At 51.5% G+C, this 18,619-nt stretch overlaps 1 protein-coding gene across 1 annotated transcript in view; it reads left to right on the top strand.

Annotated features, from left to right (window-relative positions):
• The first annotated feature begins 4,203 nt into the window (after window positions 1-4,203).
• Window positions 4,204-18,619, top strand: part of WSCD2 (WSC domain containing 2) — a 115,608-nt gene continuing 101,192 nt past the window's right edge. Inside the window, exon 1 of the mRNA XM_044244119.1 lies at window positions 4,204-4,268. The gene's annotated coding sequence lies outside the window, so the exon portion shown is untranslated. The remainder of the gene's footprint in view (window positions 4,269-18,619) is intronic.

Genomic DNA, 18,619 nt, shown 5'->3' with positions numbered 1-18,619 from the left:
TGTGTGACATCTGTAGTCTCTGTACTCCAGGCAAAGGAATGATTTGGTCTTCTAAAAGACACAGGAACAGTGGGAGAAGGGAAAGCATCAGAGCAGGGTTTGTCCAATGGTAACTGGGTGAAATGCACAAATCCCCAACCTGGTAGGGTTTCTATTGGACTAGTGGTAGGGTAACTGTCATCTGGGATTGTTGAAGCTGGGGGCAGCTGGGGGTCCAGCCTCAGCAAGGGATTCATGAATTGCATCTGCCAAACCCTTCCTATCTCCTGATACGGAATGGTGTGCTTGGGATTATTCGCCTTATGCGAACTGCCTTTACATGTGGGTATAGAAAAAAGAGTGGGGGAACTACATCAAGATCTTCCTCATTACCTCTGGGTGATAGGAATAGGGTTGATTTGCTTTCCTTCCTATATTTTAGTATTTTCTGAAATACCTACATTAGACCAGAATTAATTTTATAATTGGAAATACAACATGTTCTAATTAAAGAAATGCAGATGCAAATTCTGGTTGCTAGCCTCAACAAAGGTTGGCCCACATTAGAGCTTCTCCTTCAATCCCCAGCTTAACAGTATTGGTTTGGGAGTCAGAAGGTCCTGGGTCCAGCTCCAGTCCTCTGTAAGTGTGCTAACTTGGGTGAACTTAACATCCTGGGGCGCCAAATCTCTCATCTGCGAAGGGGAGTTGAAACAAGTTGCCTCAGGACGCCTGGGTGGCTCAGTGGGTTAATCCTCTGCCTTCGGCTCAGGTCATGATCTCCTGGGATCCAGCCCCACATCGGGCTCTCTGCATAGCGGGGAGTCTGCTTCCCCTCCTCTCTCTGCCTGCCTCTCTGCCTACTTGTGATCTCTCTCTCTGTTACATGAAGAAATAAAAAATCTTAAAAAAAGAAAAGAGAAGAAACAAGTTGCCTCTTAGGGTTGCTTCCATAACTTAATGAGGTGATGTGTTTGGAACTACACTGGCCAGGTGCCTGGCATTTAGGAGACTGGCTTCATGGTGGTTCTCTTGAGAGCAGCAGCCTTTCCAGAGATTTGCAGGAGGTCCTTTGAAGGTGGGCCACATCGATCATCCCCCACTTTACAGATGAGGTTACTACAAGAGGTTCAGAGGGGTTGCTGGGACCCAAGGTCACACAGCGCAGAGGGAAATCTTCTGCAACAGGCTCAGAGAGGGTAAATGACTAGCCCAGGGTCACACAGCTTAAACCTATTTCCTGTTAAAAAGAACAAAGTAAACACCAACAAACCAAACCGCCCTTTTCAGGGTGTTTACTCTGCAAGGTAACCTGCTAACCCAGCATAGCAGCAGCAGCAGCAGAAGCAGCCAATCCTCTGCCATTTATCGAGCACTTCCTTAATGCCCGCCGCATGGCACTTCGCATCACCAATCCGCTCCGTTAATTCTCTACCCCACTCCCCAGAGCCGGGCCGCGAGCCCATTTTAGAGACGAGCAAAGCAAGGCCAGGAGGCCTGGCTGGCGCCGAGTTGCCCGGCTCCGCGGTCGGCTGCAGGAGGGCCAGGTGGCACGTAAGGAGTTAAGCGGGGGCAGCGCTGTGGCTCCGCGCGAGGAGCGCGCCCGGTTGAGGCGCGCTGCTGGCGGCGGCGGCGGCGGCGGCGCGGGGAGCTCGGGCGGGAGACGGGAAGTCCGGGCAGCGCGCGAGGCGGCGAGCGCGAGGCAAGGCGGCCGGAGCCCGGCGCCCAGCCGCCGCCCGCGCCCGCCGCGCCCCGGCCTTGCCATCCCCCGGCCGGGTGGCCGCGCGCGCGCGGGGCCTCGTCGCGGCGCGGGGCACCCGCAGTGCCGCCCGCCCGGGCGCCAGGCTCGCGGGAGCCCGGCTTCCACTTCGCGCCGCCGCCCGCCTCCCCGGCTCGCCGGCTGGCGTCGCCACCGCCTCCTCGTCCCCGGCCGCCGCTGTCGCCGCTGCTGCAATCCAGGACGCACACTCTTGCACTTTCCCGCTGGCCGCGCGCAGGGTGGCCCCCTGCGCCAGCCCCGAAGAACAGCCCCCCACCCCACCCCCGCCCCGCCCCGGACCCGGCCCGGAGCAGGCTTGGTGGCGAGAAAGGCGATCCCGAGTCGGCTTTGCTGGATGCCACTGCAGCGGCTGGCAGCGGGGAAGGCGCCCACGGAGCGGGCGCGCCGAGCGGGACGCGCGAGTCGCCGAGGGAGACCCTGGCGCCTGCTGGGCTCCGCTGGCAGAGTTTGCAAGTGGCCGAGACCCCCTCAGGTAAGGGTCGAGGCGGCAGGGCCGGGTAGAAGGGCTCCGGAGGGGGAGCGGGGCGGCCGAGCTGTCGCCAAACGATTCCTGCCCCCAGTCGGGGCTTCCAGGTCCAGCCGCTTCCCGGCAGGCTGGGGGCTCAGCGCCCGGAGCCGGGTGAGGAAGGAACCCGAGTGGTGACAGCCCAGCGCCCGGGTAAATGACAAACTTTCTCTCCTCTGGCAGAGGGTGGGACGTTCAGGCTCATCCATGCGTCCTTCCTGCGGGCAATCCCGCTGGGTCCCCAAAGGCAGGCACTCGAGGCTTCTCAGGCTGAGCTGGGCCGGGGGTGGGGGGGAGGTGTTTGGAGGCAGTGGGCCCCTTTAATTGAATTGATGAATTTCCCCATATTCGGCATGTTCACAGTTCGGGGGAGAAGGAGCCGGTCCTATTTTCAAGTTGGCTTCAGGAGGTGCTTGTCGCGGTGGTGCTGGGGTGCATGCGGCTTCCAGGGCTGCCCAGGGGAAGGGCTGTGTGCTTTGCAGCCTTGCTTCTGCCCATTTCCGTGTGTGTGTGTGTGTGTGTGTGTGTGTGTGTGTGGAGGGGGAGAGAGAAATGGGGCCTGGCCCCCTCTCCCAGACCTCCTGGATCCAAGCTCTTCCTGCAGCCCCAACTGGCATCACAGGGGCCCACTCACCTCCTTGGCAGAGACCCTAGGAGAGGTGGGGATCATCTCCCATTACCTGCAGCTCCTGAGATGAGCCAAAGATTTGGGGAAGTTACCTGGGCCACTGAATAAGAGCATTCAGAGCCTGGGGAGGGACGAACTTTGTGCGGTAAAGGGGCTGGAATGGACAGCTGGATAGAGGCTTGCACTGTCCTCATCTGCAGCTCGGGCTGTCGGTAGTCCCCACACACTCCAGGTCCCTAGAGGCTCTGCAGAGCCCAAACATAGAACTCATGAGTTTGGCCAGATTTCTCTCCCTCCTAATGAAAAGCCTGCTCCCAAGAGGCCACCTGGTCTCTGAGGACCATTTGGGAGCCATCCCTGTGGTCACAGCCTCCTAGATGTATGGGGCTTTCTTGCAGGGGATACAGCCTAGGGTTGGGGCCATCTGGATGGACAAGTTGGTCAGGAAGGCATGCAGTGGAAATGCCTCTGACCATGACCTGAAGGTTAGAAATAATCCGCTGGTCCTGCTTGGACTGGGCATCTGCCTCTGGGGAATAATACATTGCTGTGTGGTTCTGGGACAGTTCTCGAGTGATGAGGTAGGAGTCTCAGGACCTTCTGCCCTTGCTTAGGATTCTGACCTGGGGCCTAGCTAGGAGCTGCTTCCCTCTACTGCTGAGACCAGAGGTCAGAGGCTGGCGCTTGATGTCCTGGGGAAACCTCATCTCTGGGTCGGAAGACTGAGCGTCAAGCCTTCTGTCAATGTGCTGTGTGACTTGGGCAAATTGCTAGACCTCTCTGGGCTCCAGTTGCTCCTTCTGCAAAATGAAGAGGTTTCATGTGTCTTCAGAGGTCCCAGTTCAGACACTCTAATGCCCTGAGCAATCATCACAGAGATTTTCAAAATCCCGTAGTACAGTTGAATGTTTCAAGGGCGTGGGACTCAGATGCATCTGAGGTGGACCAGTCATTTCACCCTCCGAACCTCAGCGGGCCTCTGTTAAGATGCGGAGTTCACAGTTCTTGTTAGGAAGAGTGTTGGGGGTGCAGAGGGCTGGTGCTTGGAAAGTGGTTATGGTAGAATCTGGTGAAGACTGGGTCTCCTCCGACACGGGTATGCAAGAGCGGGGCTGTTTCCAGCGCGTGTGTGGGAGCCTGTGGGGGCTGTTTTCCCCAGGGAGGCTCTCTCCTGGCCCACCTGAGCACCAGGTGATCCTGGCTGGGAGGCAGGGCCCTTGGTCTCTCCAATCAACTGACACCTGCAGTCCCCGCCCCCTCGATGCTTCCTCCATAAAAGCTCTGCTGGGCCAGCAGCTCCTAGAGAGGAGCTCAGGGCAGGCAGGGAGGGCTGGAGGCGCCCAGCTGCCACGTCGCCATGACAACAGAAGGTGGAGGTAAGCTGTCTCCATGGCTTCAACTTCACGGCAGTGTAGGGACCCAGGACCAAGAAGTTCAGTATGTCTGAGCGTCGGGCACCCAGGCTGCTGAGGCTGTTGGAGCAGGCAGAGCTGCTGTTCCTGAGGAACAGCTGTGCTGGGGAAAGTGCCCTGTGCTGCACATGTGCCTGTGTGTGTGTGTGTGTTTGGGGTAAGGAAGAGGGTTTGCCAGGATGGTGGGGAAAGGCAGTAGATTTTGGTCCGTCTTATTTATTTTTGAGTGGTTCTGAGGCTTGGGACCTCTGGGTCCTTCCCCAAACCAGGGTTCACCCCGAGTCCATGGTGAAGGGGCAGACCGTATCTGGTTTGAGGTAGAGTGCAGGCAGTTGGAGGTGGGACAGAAGCAGTTTGGCCAGGTGCTGGCTCCTCTGCGGCCTGACTTTGGGTATTCAGAAAATGAACGGTTTGCTGTCTCGGTAGAGTAGGTTGTGGGTGTGTGCAGGTGGATGTGTGTAAATGAGTGCATTCTCATGCAAGTCCATGCACACATGTTCAGAGGAGTCTGACTTACATAAAAATCGCACGCGTGTGCGCACACATGTGAATAAGGTCAGTCCGAGTATGCACTTGTGAGACTGCTTGTGGATTTTTGAGTGTGTGCTTGTGTGTTTTCAGGGGAATGTGTGCGTAGGTGAGTCAGAGCAAGTGGATATGAGCTTGGATACGAGCTTGTGCGTGTCCATCGGTTGTATCTGTGAGTTGGATGTGTGTCTGTGTCAGGGAGGCACACAGCTGCTCGGCTCCACCCATGTGTCTGGGGGGGTCCGCGTGGCACATCCTGTATTCGAGAGGCTGGGCAGGCCTGTCTGGGCTCCTGCTTCGGCAGCTGTGTGGGTGTGTGTGAGTGCCTGCATGCGTGTACAACATGGTGAGCGTGAACTTGTGGTATGTGCTTCCAGCCTATTTGTTTTTCAGCATCCCTTTGTATCTCTCTGTTCCCATGTTGTACACTCCCTTGTCTCTGTGTCTGTGCGGGGACCTGTTTGTAACATCTGTGGGTGTCTCTGTGTCACTGCGTGTTTTGGGGGGGCGTATACCTGTGTGTATGACGTGGTGAACTTTCTGGGCACCTCTGTGTATGTACCTGTGTCTCTGGTTGTGCGTGCCTGTGTGTAGCTTTGCACACTTGATTGTATCTCTTGGTGCATGTTTCTGAGTATTGATATCCAGTGTGTTGGGTTGCTGTGCACACTGGAGTGTGTCTCCACGTGCATATGTCTCTGATTATGTGGGGGGGGGTTGCAGTGTGACATTAGTGCATGTCTCCTGTTTGTGAGTTTCTGAGCGTGTGCACCTGTGTGTGTGTGTGTGTGCGCGTGCGCACACCTGCGGTGTATTGGCCTGTCTATGGGACAGAATGACTTCTGTGAATGTGTGTGTGTGTCTGAGCATGTGTGTCTGAGTGTCCGTGAAGGTGCAAGACTGGGGGCGGGGGTGTAAGCTGAGAGCATCCCACCAGAAAACCTCTCTGACTCTTTAAAACCACTCCTTGCCCCGTGCCTGGGGTCAGGACGGTGTTCAGGCTGTGCACTCACCAAGGGCTGACTCGGTGATCTGTGCCAGCTACGAGCAGCTTGTTGGGATGTGTTACTTGTGCATCTTTCCAAGTGCCTTTGCTCTGAAGCCCAGGGACCCCCTGCCCCTGGCTCCCTCGGCCCCCACAGCACTGCACAGCACTGCAAGCCTCTCTCGCCAAAAGCCTGCATGCGGGACAGTTGCCGAACATGCTCGCAGATGTTAAGAGTGCAGGTGTAATTTTAGGCAGAAGGTCTGAAAATAGGCAGCCTAGGACGCACTGAACATCCCGCCAGCAGTGCTTCTAATTAGGAACAACTTGTTTTCCTTAAATAAACAAATCAAGTGAGGAAAGAAATTGCCCGAGATTAATGGCTCCCCGGAGCAGGTCCAGATGTTGGGAAGTTGGGGACAGGGTCCCCCAGGACTGCAAGTGTTAGCACTCGGGGTCTCTTCTACGTTTTGACCAAATGCTGATGAGGCCAAGGGGCTGAAGAGGAACCTGGTGAGGAGGGTAGGGCTGGTGGGGGGGGGTCGCTTTCCAAGGTGTGGCTGGTGTTTTGCTATTGGGATGGAGCTATCCCTGGCCCTGCTTCCTCCCTCCTCCCTGCACCCCTGCCCTTCGCTGTGGGACTTGGCATTTTTCTCACTCAAGGGGTGGGGGGGTGGTTTAGGCCCCTGCTCCTTCCCTGGGAGTTTGGCCCCATGACGGGCTTTGGTCTTTAGTAGAAGACGGAAGTGACCTCGGGTACGTTCCAAGCTTAGGTCTCGGGGCTCCTGCCATGGCTAGGGGAAAAGCCCCCTCAGCCTGGCCCCAGAATGAACAGGCGTCCAACTACCCTGAGCTTGAACTTTAATAAAGAGCGTAGCTCAGCCAAGCCCCCACCAGTTGCAGGGTTAGTGAGAGAGAAATGCTTCTTTTTTTTTTTTTTTTTGAGAGAGAAGTGCTTCTTACTGTGTGTTCTGGAGGTTTTCTGGTTGTTTGTTATGCACCATTACTGTGCTTCTAGCTAGCCGACGCATTTACCAGCGTGTACATTTCCTCCCGTGTGGCCCGGGTGCTCATTCAGAGCTGGAGAGTGAGCGCCTGTGCTTCCTCAGCATGGATATCCCCTGTCCCCTCCTTGCTTTCTGCTCATCCCGACAGCAGCAGTGATGATGATGATAATGTGTGAATGTTTTTGGAGGGCTTACCGAACTCCATGCCTCCATGCCTCGTGGCCCAAACTCCAGCAGTTCTGTTACTATCTTCTGTTTAACCTGGGAGGCTTGGAGAGGCGAGCTGGCTGGTCCCTTCACACAGCCCAGAAGAGGCCTAGCTGAGGTTTGTGCCCAGATCACCTGATGACAGGGACCATGTTTTCAACTATGATGTCCTATTGCCTCTCCAGTACCACAAGCCTGTTTTAACAGAACGGACGGCATAGCATATATTTGGTATTCTCAGCTTACCTCCCCTGGAGTTTGGATAGGCAGGGATGAATCATGTTGTAGATGTGGGAAATGTCTGTCTAGATGAAGGGATGATTCATTCATTCATTCATTCATTCGTTCATTCATGGACATACTCATTCAAATCAATGATCAGCATTTGCTCAGAACCTTCTAAGTATCATACCTTGTTGGGTGCTGAAGATACCGATGGGAGAGACCCCAGTTCTGTCCTCAGGAGCTTACAGTTTGGAGAGGAAGGAGGAGGCAGATTAGATTGGGATCTACTCCAGTCTTGACCTCTTCCTGGGAGTGGCTTCATCTGTCCCCGGCTCTTAGAGGATCATAGGAGGTCATGCTGACCAAGCTCTTCACATGGTGCCTGGCACCCAGGAAGCCACGATAAACAGTAGCCTGTTCTTCCTCCTCTTCTTTCTCTTCCTCCTCCTCCCTGTGGAGGAGACAGTTGAATGTTGGAGCCAGAGCAATGCTGAGATGGAAGAAAGCAGGGCTCACAGGATCGTAGATAGAGTGATCACCATCCTGTTTTGTCTAAAACTGTGAGGTTTCTCAGGATGTAGGATTTAGTGCTAAAACCAGGAAAGTCCCATATGCAAACCAGGAAAAGTTAATTACCTTAGTCCTACAGGAGGTATCAGACTCCACTTGGAATGACTTAGAACAGGGATTGGTAAATGGTGGCCCACAGGCCGAGTCCAGTCTACTGCCTGCTTTTACAAATAAATTTTATTGCAACACAAGCATAGCCATTCGTGTATGTATCGTGACTGCTTTCCAATTCTCACTGCAGAGGTGAGTAGTTGTGACAGAGCCCATATGGCCTGCACAGGCTACAATATTTACTATCAGATCCTTTACAGAAAAAAATTGCTGACTTCTGAGCTAAAAAGCCAGCCAGGGTCCTGGGCATTGGCCAAGAGTGATGAGGCGAGAAGTTCGTGCACTTGGCCGAACCACTGTGGGTCAGGTGATGCCTGAGGCTTCCCTCCAGGGGGTCAGGAAGAGGGTAGCCCCTCTGGAGACTTTATAACTTTGTGAGCTAGGGGAATTCTTGGTTGGGGTGATGTAGACCCAGAGAAAGGAAGGGACATCCCAAGGCCATTCAGCTAGTGGGAAAGCAGATGGCTGGGGTCTTGATACCTAGAAATCTAGGAGGACAGCTGTATGCCCCTCTAGAGGGGAAGTGAGGGATCTGGGTCCCCACTCTGCCACCCACTGACATTGTGGCCTTGAGCAAGTCTCTTTCCCTCTCCCGTTAATGATGGCAATCATGGGTCTGTGGGCAAGGCTGCACACTGGGTGGGCCTGGATTACTGCGGATGACCAAGGAGTACCCCTGTGGGACAGTGAAATGCAGAAAATGCCCGTGGGACTGGGGCTGTGAGCACTGGGCTCTGGCTTTTCAGAGTCAGTCCCTGAACCTCCAGGAAGATGGGGCCACATGACACTGGCCATGATGAACCCTGTAGAAGTCTCTGGAGATGGCAGACTCCTTGGGTTTCTCTGTCTCTTGAACTGTCCCCAAGGTGAGCCCTACTGCATTAAGATGGCCTGGGTGAATCCTCCACAAAGTGTCTGTTGACAAGGCGCTGGCCTGGGTTCTTTATAGTTTGAATGCCCATGTCTCAGATGAGGAGAAAATTTAGAATCTCTGGAGCAATCAGTCTTGCTTTTGGTTCCATAAAACTGTTAGGTCTATCACTGTGATGACTGCAGGCCCTTCTTGGGAACTCAACTACATGTAAATCAGAACAGGAAGGTCATCCCATTTAATGGTTGCACTGTCCGCATCAGAAAAGAGCCAACATTTCTTCTCACTCAGAGCCCATTTACTCTTAGTTTGCACACCGTTCTGATAAGCTTAGCGGCCTGACTTCTCCAGGCTTGTAGCCCTTAGGGGGAGCAAATCAGACATGTGTGGGATGGTAGAGGAAGCAGAGAGACTGCAGCCAGGAACAGCAGCTGACAGCCTGAGAATGAGGCTACAGATGACAAGATTCTCAGCATGAGCACAAGGGGCCCCTCGCTGGCTCAGGTGGTGGAATGTGGCAACTTTTGATCTTGGGGTCATAGGTTCGAGTCCCACCTTAGGGATAGAGATTGCTTAACAAATAAAGTCTTTAAGCATGGAAATAAAAGAATCACAGCCCAGGGGGGAGCTTAGAAGAGGGGTCAAATCCCGCCCCCCATCCCATTAGCTACTGCTCGTCTCAATATTACAGAACCGTGCAATCCATTATAGAACCCTGTAATGCCCTGTAATGCAGTATTCTAGAACAGCAACAATGTTGGCTTGTGTGATGGCACAAAGAACGGGTGAACCTCATTCAGTAGGCAGGGTGAAGGGTCAACAGTAATTCATTGGATAAAATGAATTTCTATCCCATGGTTAAACTGATACACTTTTCTGTGTCTGATGCTTCAGGGGTTCGAAAATTCACTTATGTGGAACTCATTTCTGACAGTGTTGAATAAGTGACCTATTTTCCTGCCCCTAGAAGAGTATCTGGCACATGGTAGGCTCTCAAGAAATAAACATTGTTTGCAATCAGGAACATCTGGGATCAGAGGCCAGACACTTCACAACAGCTAGTGGTCCCATCTCTGGGATCAGTGTTCTCATCTGTAAAATGGGAACACCTGCAGATGAGCTAAAGTTGGTGCCGAAAATCAAAGGCCCTCTTTCTGTGCTTGGTGTCTGGCTTGTGATATTTGCCTTGTGTGTGTCATCGAAAAGCCAGCCACCTGCAGAAACCCGGCCGGCAGGAGCACTGAGATGCAGGGCTCTGGCTGTCAGGTGACTGGCTGCAGGAAGGCCCACCAGGACAGGACATCGCGATGGACTTCAGTGATGAGCCAGGCTCATAGATGCCACAGCCTCCAAGGAGTACAGCAGTGTCTTTATACACGTCCGGTAGCCTGTCTAACTCCAGTCCAACTCAGGACTGGGGACCAAGACCGTGGTCTGCACAGGTGAGCAGGCTTGTGTCCAGATCTCACCTCTGTCCCTCACAAGCTGAGTGATCGTCGGCAAGTTGTTTGAGCTCATCATGCGTCCATTTACCCATGTGCTAAACAGGAACAGTGATGCTTGCCGTGATGGGTTGTTAAGGGGGACTCAGTGAAATAATGCCCAGCATATAAGTAAGTCACAGTGATAATCATCTCAGCCAGAAGACAGGTTATTTTCTTGAATGGGCATAACTTAGATTCCTTCTAGCATTGAAGTGTCCATAGGCTTCTGCTCAGGGCCAGTAGGGAAATGAGTTTGCCAATTTCTGCATCTACCTCAAACTAGCTGGGACATCTCTGGAAGGCTTTCTCTTTGAACTTGAGCTTTCTCTTCCATTCAAAAGCATACATGGGCATCCATTCTTTATCCAGCATACCTTTATTAGGTGCCTACCTCATATGAGCTTCCAGGTTCTGTGTTCAGCCAAGCCGAGCACCTCAGGGAGGTGATTCCAACTGACAAGCCATCCAACAGAAAGGAAGAAAGGCAAAAGGAAGGAAGGGAAGAAAGAGAAGGAAAAGAAAGAAAAACATCTAGAGGGTCACAGCCCAGAGTAGCAAAACTGGGATTTGAACATCGGTCCAACCCTAGAGCCCATGCTCTGTTCTCTGCACGGCATGGTCTCATGCCTAGGGTGCCACACACAGCAGAAGGTGAATGTGCAAGCTGATTTTGAGACAAGATGGGAAAGTATGGGAGACAGGAGTCTCCCATTTAAATGGGAGAGTATTTGAGACAAGATGGGAGAGTATACTGCTTTGGACGCAGTAAAGGAAGTGCAGGTGTTGAGAGAACCCATGGCATGCCGATCCCACGCCCTCCCATCCACTGAGGTTCACCCATTTGTTTGCCAGCAAATTTTTATTGAGCACTTACTATGTGCAAACCCTGTGAAGACCATGGAGAAAAACAAACAAACAACAAAAAACAAGATGGTTTCCTGCATATAATTACAACTCCAAGTAACTGCCAGAAGGGGAAGTGTCTGATACTGGGAGGGCACAAGTTAGGGCATTTGAAAAGAAGGCTGCATCGAGACAGAGAAAATGATCTGGTATTTGAAGGATGAGCAGGATTGACCAGGTGAAGAATGGGAAGAAAGGGGAAGTAGCATGTGCAAAGGCCCTGGGGTGTGAAGGAGAGTGCTATGAACCAATGAAACGGACACTAGGGCTTTTAGTGTGTGTGGGGGGAGGAGCTGGTACATGATGGTACATGATGAAGGTGGACAATTCTCAGGGCCTTGTGGGCCCCATATACATTCTGCTTTTTATCCTTCCGGCAGTGGAACACCTTGTAAAGATTTTAAGCACAGAGAGTGAAATGATTCCATTAAACCCTGGTCAGAGCAATAAGATAAAAGCCTGCACCCCCACATGAGGTGGGAGCCCATTGAAATCCCAACAAAAGGGAGCTGAGCGGACAGCAGCGATTTCAGGATTTCAGCCTCATTATGCAAAACACACAGCTTTCTAAGGGAGAGGTGAGCTTTGGAAAAAAGAGTCAACAAATTAGTTTTTTAATCTGCTTTAAGTTGCTGAAATGACGTGTCTTCCTTTCATTGTCACCTGATGGCCTGTGGGCTGTTTTAACTTTTATTAGAGCATTTTTTTTTAATTAAAGGATTTTTTTTTCTTTTTGAAAAACAAATCTCAGCCGTGTTTTGATAAGATAGAATTAAAAATGGCACTGGGGAAATGCCACGGAAAGCTTTGATTTTTCTCCTTATGGCATCTGAACTGATTTAAATAATAATTATATATTTCATCTCGGTGCAGCCTCCCCCCTCCCGTCCTGGCCTCCCCAGCACACCACAATGTACCAGCAGCTCTGAACATGTGGTGTTCCTAAAAACCCCCAACTTTCAGCTCCTAGAGGCACTGGGACTGCTCAATAAGAGACCTCTAAGATTTCTGAACCAATTGCTTTAGGTTTAGGGCAAATCTCAGATTCATATGCTACCAACTCATAGCTGTGTGGCTTTGGGTCATTTACTTCAGTCCCCTTAGCCTCCAGTAACTTATGTAAAATGGAAACTAATGATGGTATTCATATTCATCAGGATTCTTGTGTTTGTCAAAGACAGAAAACCCAACTTAAATATCATTACGCTCTTATTCTCGGACATAAAGGGAATATATTGCCTCATGTAACTAGCATCCTACCTTCAGGTGTGGCTGGATCCAGGCATTCGACAGTGTTACTGCTCACTCACTCTCTTCCTTCCTTCCTCCCAGTTTTTTGACTCTCCTTTTCTCTGTGTGGGCTTCCTATTCAGACTGGCTCGGGTTGTCTTCTTCTGAGCACAAATGCCCATTAGTAGCTCCAGGTTTCCTTTTTTTTTTTTTTTTTAAATTTTTAAAATTTACTTTCAAAGATCTTACCTATTTGATAGAGAGCATAAGCAAGGGGAGCAGAGGGCAGAAAGAAAGGGAGAAGCAGCCTCCCTGCTGAGTGGAGAGCCTGATGACATGGGCTCGATCCCAGGACTTGGGGAGCATGACCTGAGTCTAAGGCAGATACTTAACCGACTGAGCCACCCAGGCGTCCCTGTAGCGCCATGTTACCATTGTGCCGGCTGCAAGACCAGCTCCAGTAAGGGCTGGAAGTGAGCCTTGGTGCCTCCTGGAACCAGTCATCCTGGCCCCACTTTTAAGTCACATGACCCTTGGAGCCTTGTGGCAGGTGACTACTCTTCCCTGCTTCCTAAGCCATGAAGACCCACAGTGGGAGAAAAGTGGGTCCTCAAAGGAAATCAGGACCCGGTTAACTGAAGAAGGGCGAATGCCAGTCAGACTAACATGACTTCCTGGCAGCCTGTCTAGTCCTTACCAGCAGGACGAGGCTGACATGAGATCAAGTGTGCCAGGTTCTGGGTTTCTGCGAGCTCTTCTCAGCGCTGCCACGGTGATGGTCATTACTGGCGTGCTGATAACAGGCCAGGCTGGAGCTCTGCGAGTAGTTAAGGTGATGGGAGACACCCCTGACCAGAATCCTCAGCCTGGACACCCTGGTGACTGCTGTGAGCCTTGGACCTGTGATTCCCCTTCCAGCGATGGCTGCTGAAAGCCATTGCCTTGTTCCTTAACCAGCAAGCCCCACCGCACACATCACTTCTCCAGCTAAAAGCTGCGATGACTCAAAGAGGGCAGGGAGAGGTTGTACATCCAGACCCCTCCAGGGGTAGGTGGGTCCCACAGGAGGGAGACAGCGCACAGGGACTGCACTGAACCCGAGACCAGGTGCCTTGTCTACAGGGGCTCCTGCTTCTAGTCCCTGCCCACCATCGCTGGGGAGTGCTGAGCCCTGGGTGGCAACGTCTCTTGATTATTTCTTCTAAGAGGTTTCCAAGGTCTGATGCAAAATTCGCCTGATTGTAAATGTTGGCCACAAATTTGGGTGATTTTAAACCACAGGACAGACCAACCAAGCTTGTCTGTGGGTTTATTCGGACCAATGTTGTAAAGCCAGGTGTCGCCAGGGAGGGGGACACGGAGCCTCTTTTGCAAATACTGTAGAGCGCTTGCGTTGTGGATGACCTCAAAAGACACAGCGGCCCATTGTTCTAGAAACCTGGGTCATGTGCAGTGTGCTTTCAGCATCCCCTCGGATGGCCACAGGGGGACCTTTTCCCCCTGAGCTGCACCATTTTTAACAGGCTCTGTGGACTGGATGGACTTCGGTGAGAACGACCATTTAGAAGGAGTTCATTTTGCTGCCTGAGATGATTAACGTTCTCTGATTTCCTGCTTCACATTATTGATTTCCTGGTATAAAACTTTCTCAGCAGAGGCTGAGAAGGTAATTCAGTGGCCATTCCTCCAGGTGAAGGAGGATTCAGTCTTGGCTCCCACCCTCTGCTGTGTGCTGAGGGCAGGGTACTGTACCTCTCTGAGTCTTAGTGTTCTCATTGCCAACACGGGGGTCCTTGGAGCTCCTGTTTCCTAAGGAGGTGTGGGGCGCATAGTAGGTACTCAGCAAAGCTTAACTTCTCCTGTATAGCTGCAGCCCCAGCAGCCTGGGGAGATGGTTGGGTTCTTTCTGCATATCAAGCACCCACTCTATGCCAGGACCCCTTTGCCATGGAGTTTAGACCCAGCTCTCTGGGCCTTTTTTCTTTAACTCCTTTTTAAAAAATTTTTTAGTATTTTCTGGGGCACCTGGGTGGCTCAGTGGGTTAAAGCCTCTGCGTTCGGCTCAGATCATGATCTCGGGGTCCTGAGATGGAGCCCTGCATTGGGCTCTCTGCTCAGTGGGGAGCCTGCTTCCCTTTCTCTCTCTCTGCCTGTCTCTCTGCCTACTTGTGATCTGTGTCAAATAAATAAAATCTTTAAAAAAATTTTTTATTCCTTTTTTTTTTAAGTTTGTATTTATTTATTTGATAGAGAGAGAGATCACAAGCAGACAGGGAGGCAGACAGAGTAAAAAATTTTTTTAAATATTTTATTTATTTTAGAGAGAGTATGTGTGAGTGGGGGCGTGGGACAGAGGAAAAGGGGAGAATCTCCAGCAGGCTTCCCACTGAGCCCAGAACCTGATGCAGGGCTTGATTTTACGACCCTGAGCTCATGACCTGAACTGAAACCAAGAGTCAGGCACTTAGCCAATGGAGCCACCCAGGTGCTGCAGTGAGAGAGAAATGTAAGCAGACTCTATGCCCAGTACAGGGCCCCATGTGTGACTTGACCTCACAGTCCTGAGATCATGACCTGAGCCAAAATCAAGTGCCTGACACTTAACCAACTGAGCCACCCAGGCACCCCTCCCTAGCTCCTTAAACTCACCTTGTTCCCTTCTACCTTTGGGCCTTTGCACACACTATGCCAGCTGCCCAGCATGCTTCTCCCTCTCTGTTTCTACTCTTCTCCACCTGGAGAACCGCAAGTCCTCCTTTGGATCTTGGCTGAAACCCTACTTCTGAGAATTCCTCCGGGGTACCCTTAGACCAGGTCAGATCTCCCCTGCCATGAGCTCTCCAAACTCCAGATCAGTTCCTTAGGGTTTGGGATTACAGCGCTGAGTGACGATTTAACTAGCCTGTGTCGCCTCTACCCTGCTGTCTGCTCTGGATGAGGGTGGGGGGGGTGGTCAGGAAGGTATTGAGCTCCCTTTCTGTGTTCACACTCCAAGCCTGCCACTTGCGGCAGCAAAAGGTTGTGGTTATTAACTGAAATGTAAAAAGGACGGCTGAGGATCCTCATACGCAGCTGGGCGTGGGGGGAGAGCATAAATTAGTTCAACTGCTTTGGTAAACCACCTGGCAGTATTTAGCTGTGGCTTGAGACCATCTCCAAGCTGCTCATCCCCTTTGAGATACAGACTCAACAATAATCAGGATGTGTGTATGTATTCTCTACTTCTTCAACTGCTATGACAAATATATGACTACATGTATGTAATAATGTGTATATTTATATAATAATATAATAGTGAGAAAAACAAAAGCTACCCAGCTGTCCTTTCTGGTGGACTGGACCAGTAAAAGGAAGTTCCATTGCCCCACGGAATAACACACAGCAGTAGAAAGGTTGAAAGTAGAAAGTAAGTGCAGCTACAGGTCTCAGAAGGATGGATCACACACACACATAATAATACCAAGCAAACAAGGCAGACATACAAGATCCTATAGTATATAATCCCCATTATAAAAACTTGAAATAGAAACTAAACGTGAGTGTGGAGGGATGCCTGCTCCCTTAGGTCAAAGCATAAAGAAAAGTGAGGAAAAAATTGTCAGGGTGGCAGTTCCCTTGGGTGGTGAGGGAGCACAGAAGGGGCTTCGGGGGTGCCGGCCACATTCTGTGTCTTGCCCTGGAAGGTATGTGTTCATTGTGCAGCAGTTCACTAAATGGTTCATCTTTGTTTTCTGCTGTTAATGTGAGTCATGGGTCCCATGGAAAGATCCCCTGTGTCTGTCCTAACTTGGAGGGGTCCCCACCCAAAACCTACCACTTTGGCCCTCATGCACAGAGAACCTCCCCTCCCCCTCATCTTCTTTTAAGCCTCTCTTTCCAGTGCAATGAATTGCTTCTGGTGTGCAGTACGCCCCTGTCTGAGGGCTGCAGATCTCCAGGGGCAGGAACAACCCGAACAGCTTTTGTCTTGGCACTGAGGCCGCTTGGCCAGAAGACACGATTAGCCCCTTTTTTAGAGTGTGATAAGGAGGGAGGGTTGATTGCCCCAGAAAAAGGAAAAAAACAAAACACGAAAGAAAGAGTGAAATAAAACCTGCAAAGCATTTTCGAGTTTCTAGTTTTGCAGGCCACCGAAAGACTGGGAGATCAGCTGTCCTGGATGGAGGGTCAGATAACAGGGCCGGGACCGCATGAGAATGAGGACCTGGGGCCCTGAGGTGGGGAGGCTGAGTGCTGCCCAGGGTGGGCTGGCCTCTAGGTCCACAAGAATTAGGTCTCTGGACTTGCTGTCCTGGCTCTTTGCCTGTGACTTTGACACTCCCCCTCCCCTTCTGTGCAGGCAGGAGGGTGGGCCTGGATTCTGACCTTGAATCTTGGCCCTGGCTGGGAGAGCAGAAACACTATGATTTTTATAGGACCTTGGAGCTCAGATCAGAGTGAAATGGGGTCAGGGAGTTTGAGAAGCCTGGCTGTGGTTTTGGATTATTAAATCCAATGGTTTTGGATTATTAAATCCTTGATCATGAACTTCATCCATCAATTTTGGAAACACAGGTACATTTCCTGCTCGCCATTCTGTCAACAAATGTGAATTGAGCTTACCTTGGGCTAGACTCTACAAAGCATCAGGTTACAGTTGGAGTGACCAACTGTCTTTGGTTTGTCTGGGATTTTCCATTTTAGCCCTAAGGCTAAGTACCTAGGGGACCCCTCAGTCCTAGGCAAACCTGGCTGGTTGGCCCACTCTCACAGAGCTCACAGCCAGGTAGAGGAGGCAGGAATTACAAACCATGAGATGAGCATTTCAGTGGAGGAAGCACAGGGTGGTGTGAAAGCCCTAAGGAGGCCCATCGCCCAGCAGAGGATGTCCAGGAAGGCTTCTTGGAGGAGGTGGCATCTAAACTAAGGCCTTCAAGAGGAACAGGGTCAGGCAGGAGTAAAGGGGGAGGGTGATGGGTTCCTGACAGGTGAGAGAGGCAAGAACCTGGTTGTTGTTGTTGTTCAGGGGTACTGGGTGATGGTGAGAAGGGTTGGGGGAGAGGCAAAGGGACCTGGAGGGCTCATGTCATGGTAGGGCCTTTTGGCTCAGGGTTGGCACCTACTGGGCATTTGGAAACCCTATTGGGGGGATAGAGAAATGAACTGGAGGCACCAAGTTTAATATTTAAAGATTGTCCTAGGGATGCCTGGGTGTCTCAATCGGTTAAGCATATGACTCTTGATTTCAGCTTAGGTCATGATCTCAGGGATGTGAGATCCAGCTCCACGTTGGGCTCTGCGCTCAGTGTGTAGCCTGTGTGGGATTGTCTCGCTCCCTTTGTCCATCTGCTCCTGCCCATTCTGCCCCCGACCCCAGCTTGTTCTCTCTCTTTAAAAAAAAAAAAAAAGAATTGTCTTGGCCCATGTTGAGAAAGGGAGGAGATAGGCTGGGGGGAAGAGTTAAGAAAGAATTAAGAATGGATATAAAGAGACCACTGGGTAGGACTGCTTATTAATCCTTCCAGATTAATCCTTCAGGCTCAAAGCCTCATCTCTGGCTGCTTGCTTCCTCTCCTGCCCAGCGAAGTATCATCAGTATATCCAGCTGCTTCTCACCTCCTGCATCCCCGGCCCAGGTCAGCTTTTTTCTCCATAGCTCTTCCCACCTTCCAATCTACCATGTAATCTACTTAGTTATTTTCTTTACTCTCTGCTGCTTCCCCCTCCAAGAATAGCGTTTCTCAACCTCAAGCTATTGGCATTTTGGACTGGATAATTCGTCGTGGAAGGGAGCTGTCCTGTAAGTTGATGGATGCAGGAGCTCCTCTCCCCAGGTGCTGTTAATCTAAGGCACATCTGCAGATGTAGGAGGATGTTCCCAGGAGAGGAAGGGGGCAGGATCGCCCCCAGTGGAGGATTGTGGCACTGCAACGTCAGGGTCCTTCACTGTTGTCTGCCCAGTGCCTGAAAGGCAAAGCCTGCCTCCCACTGGGGGTCCCCGACAAGGGCTGGAAGAATGAATGAGTGGGAGGTGCTGGCTTGAGCCAGTAGGGAAGAGAGGGATTTGGTGCCATTGTGTTTGCTACAGTGAAAATGGAGATCCTCTTCATAATCCTCTCTAGGGCTTTCATCCTACAACAGAGGAGAGGGTCAGAGAGGTTAAGCAATGGGAGTAAAAATCTCAGTCGTTAAGAAACCAAATTGAGAGTTTTTCC

The sequence above is a fragment of the Neovison vison genome, chromosome 3 (assembly GCF_020171115.1).
Source record: "Neovison vison isolate M4711 chromosome 3, ASM_NN_V1, whole genome shotgun sequence".
Taxonomy (NCBI): Eukaryota; Metazoa; Chordata; class Mammalia; order Carnivora; family Mustelidae; genus Neogale; species Neogale vison.
The sequence above is the reverse complement of the archived record's forward strand: the minus strand, read 5'-3'. Positions and strand labels throughout refer to the sequence as shown.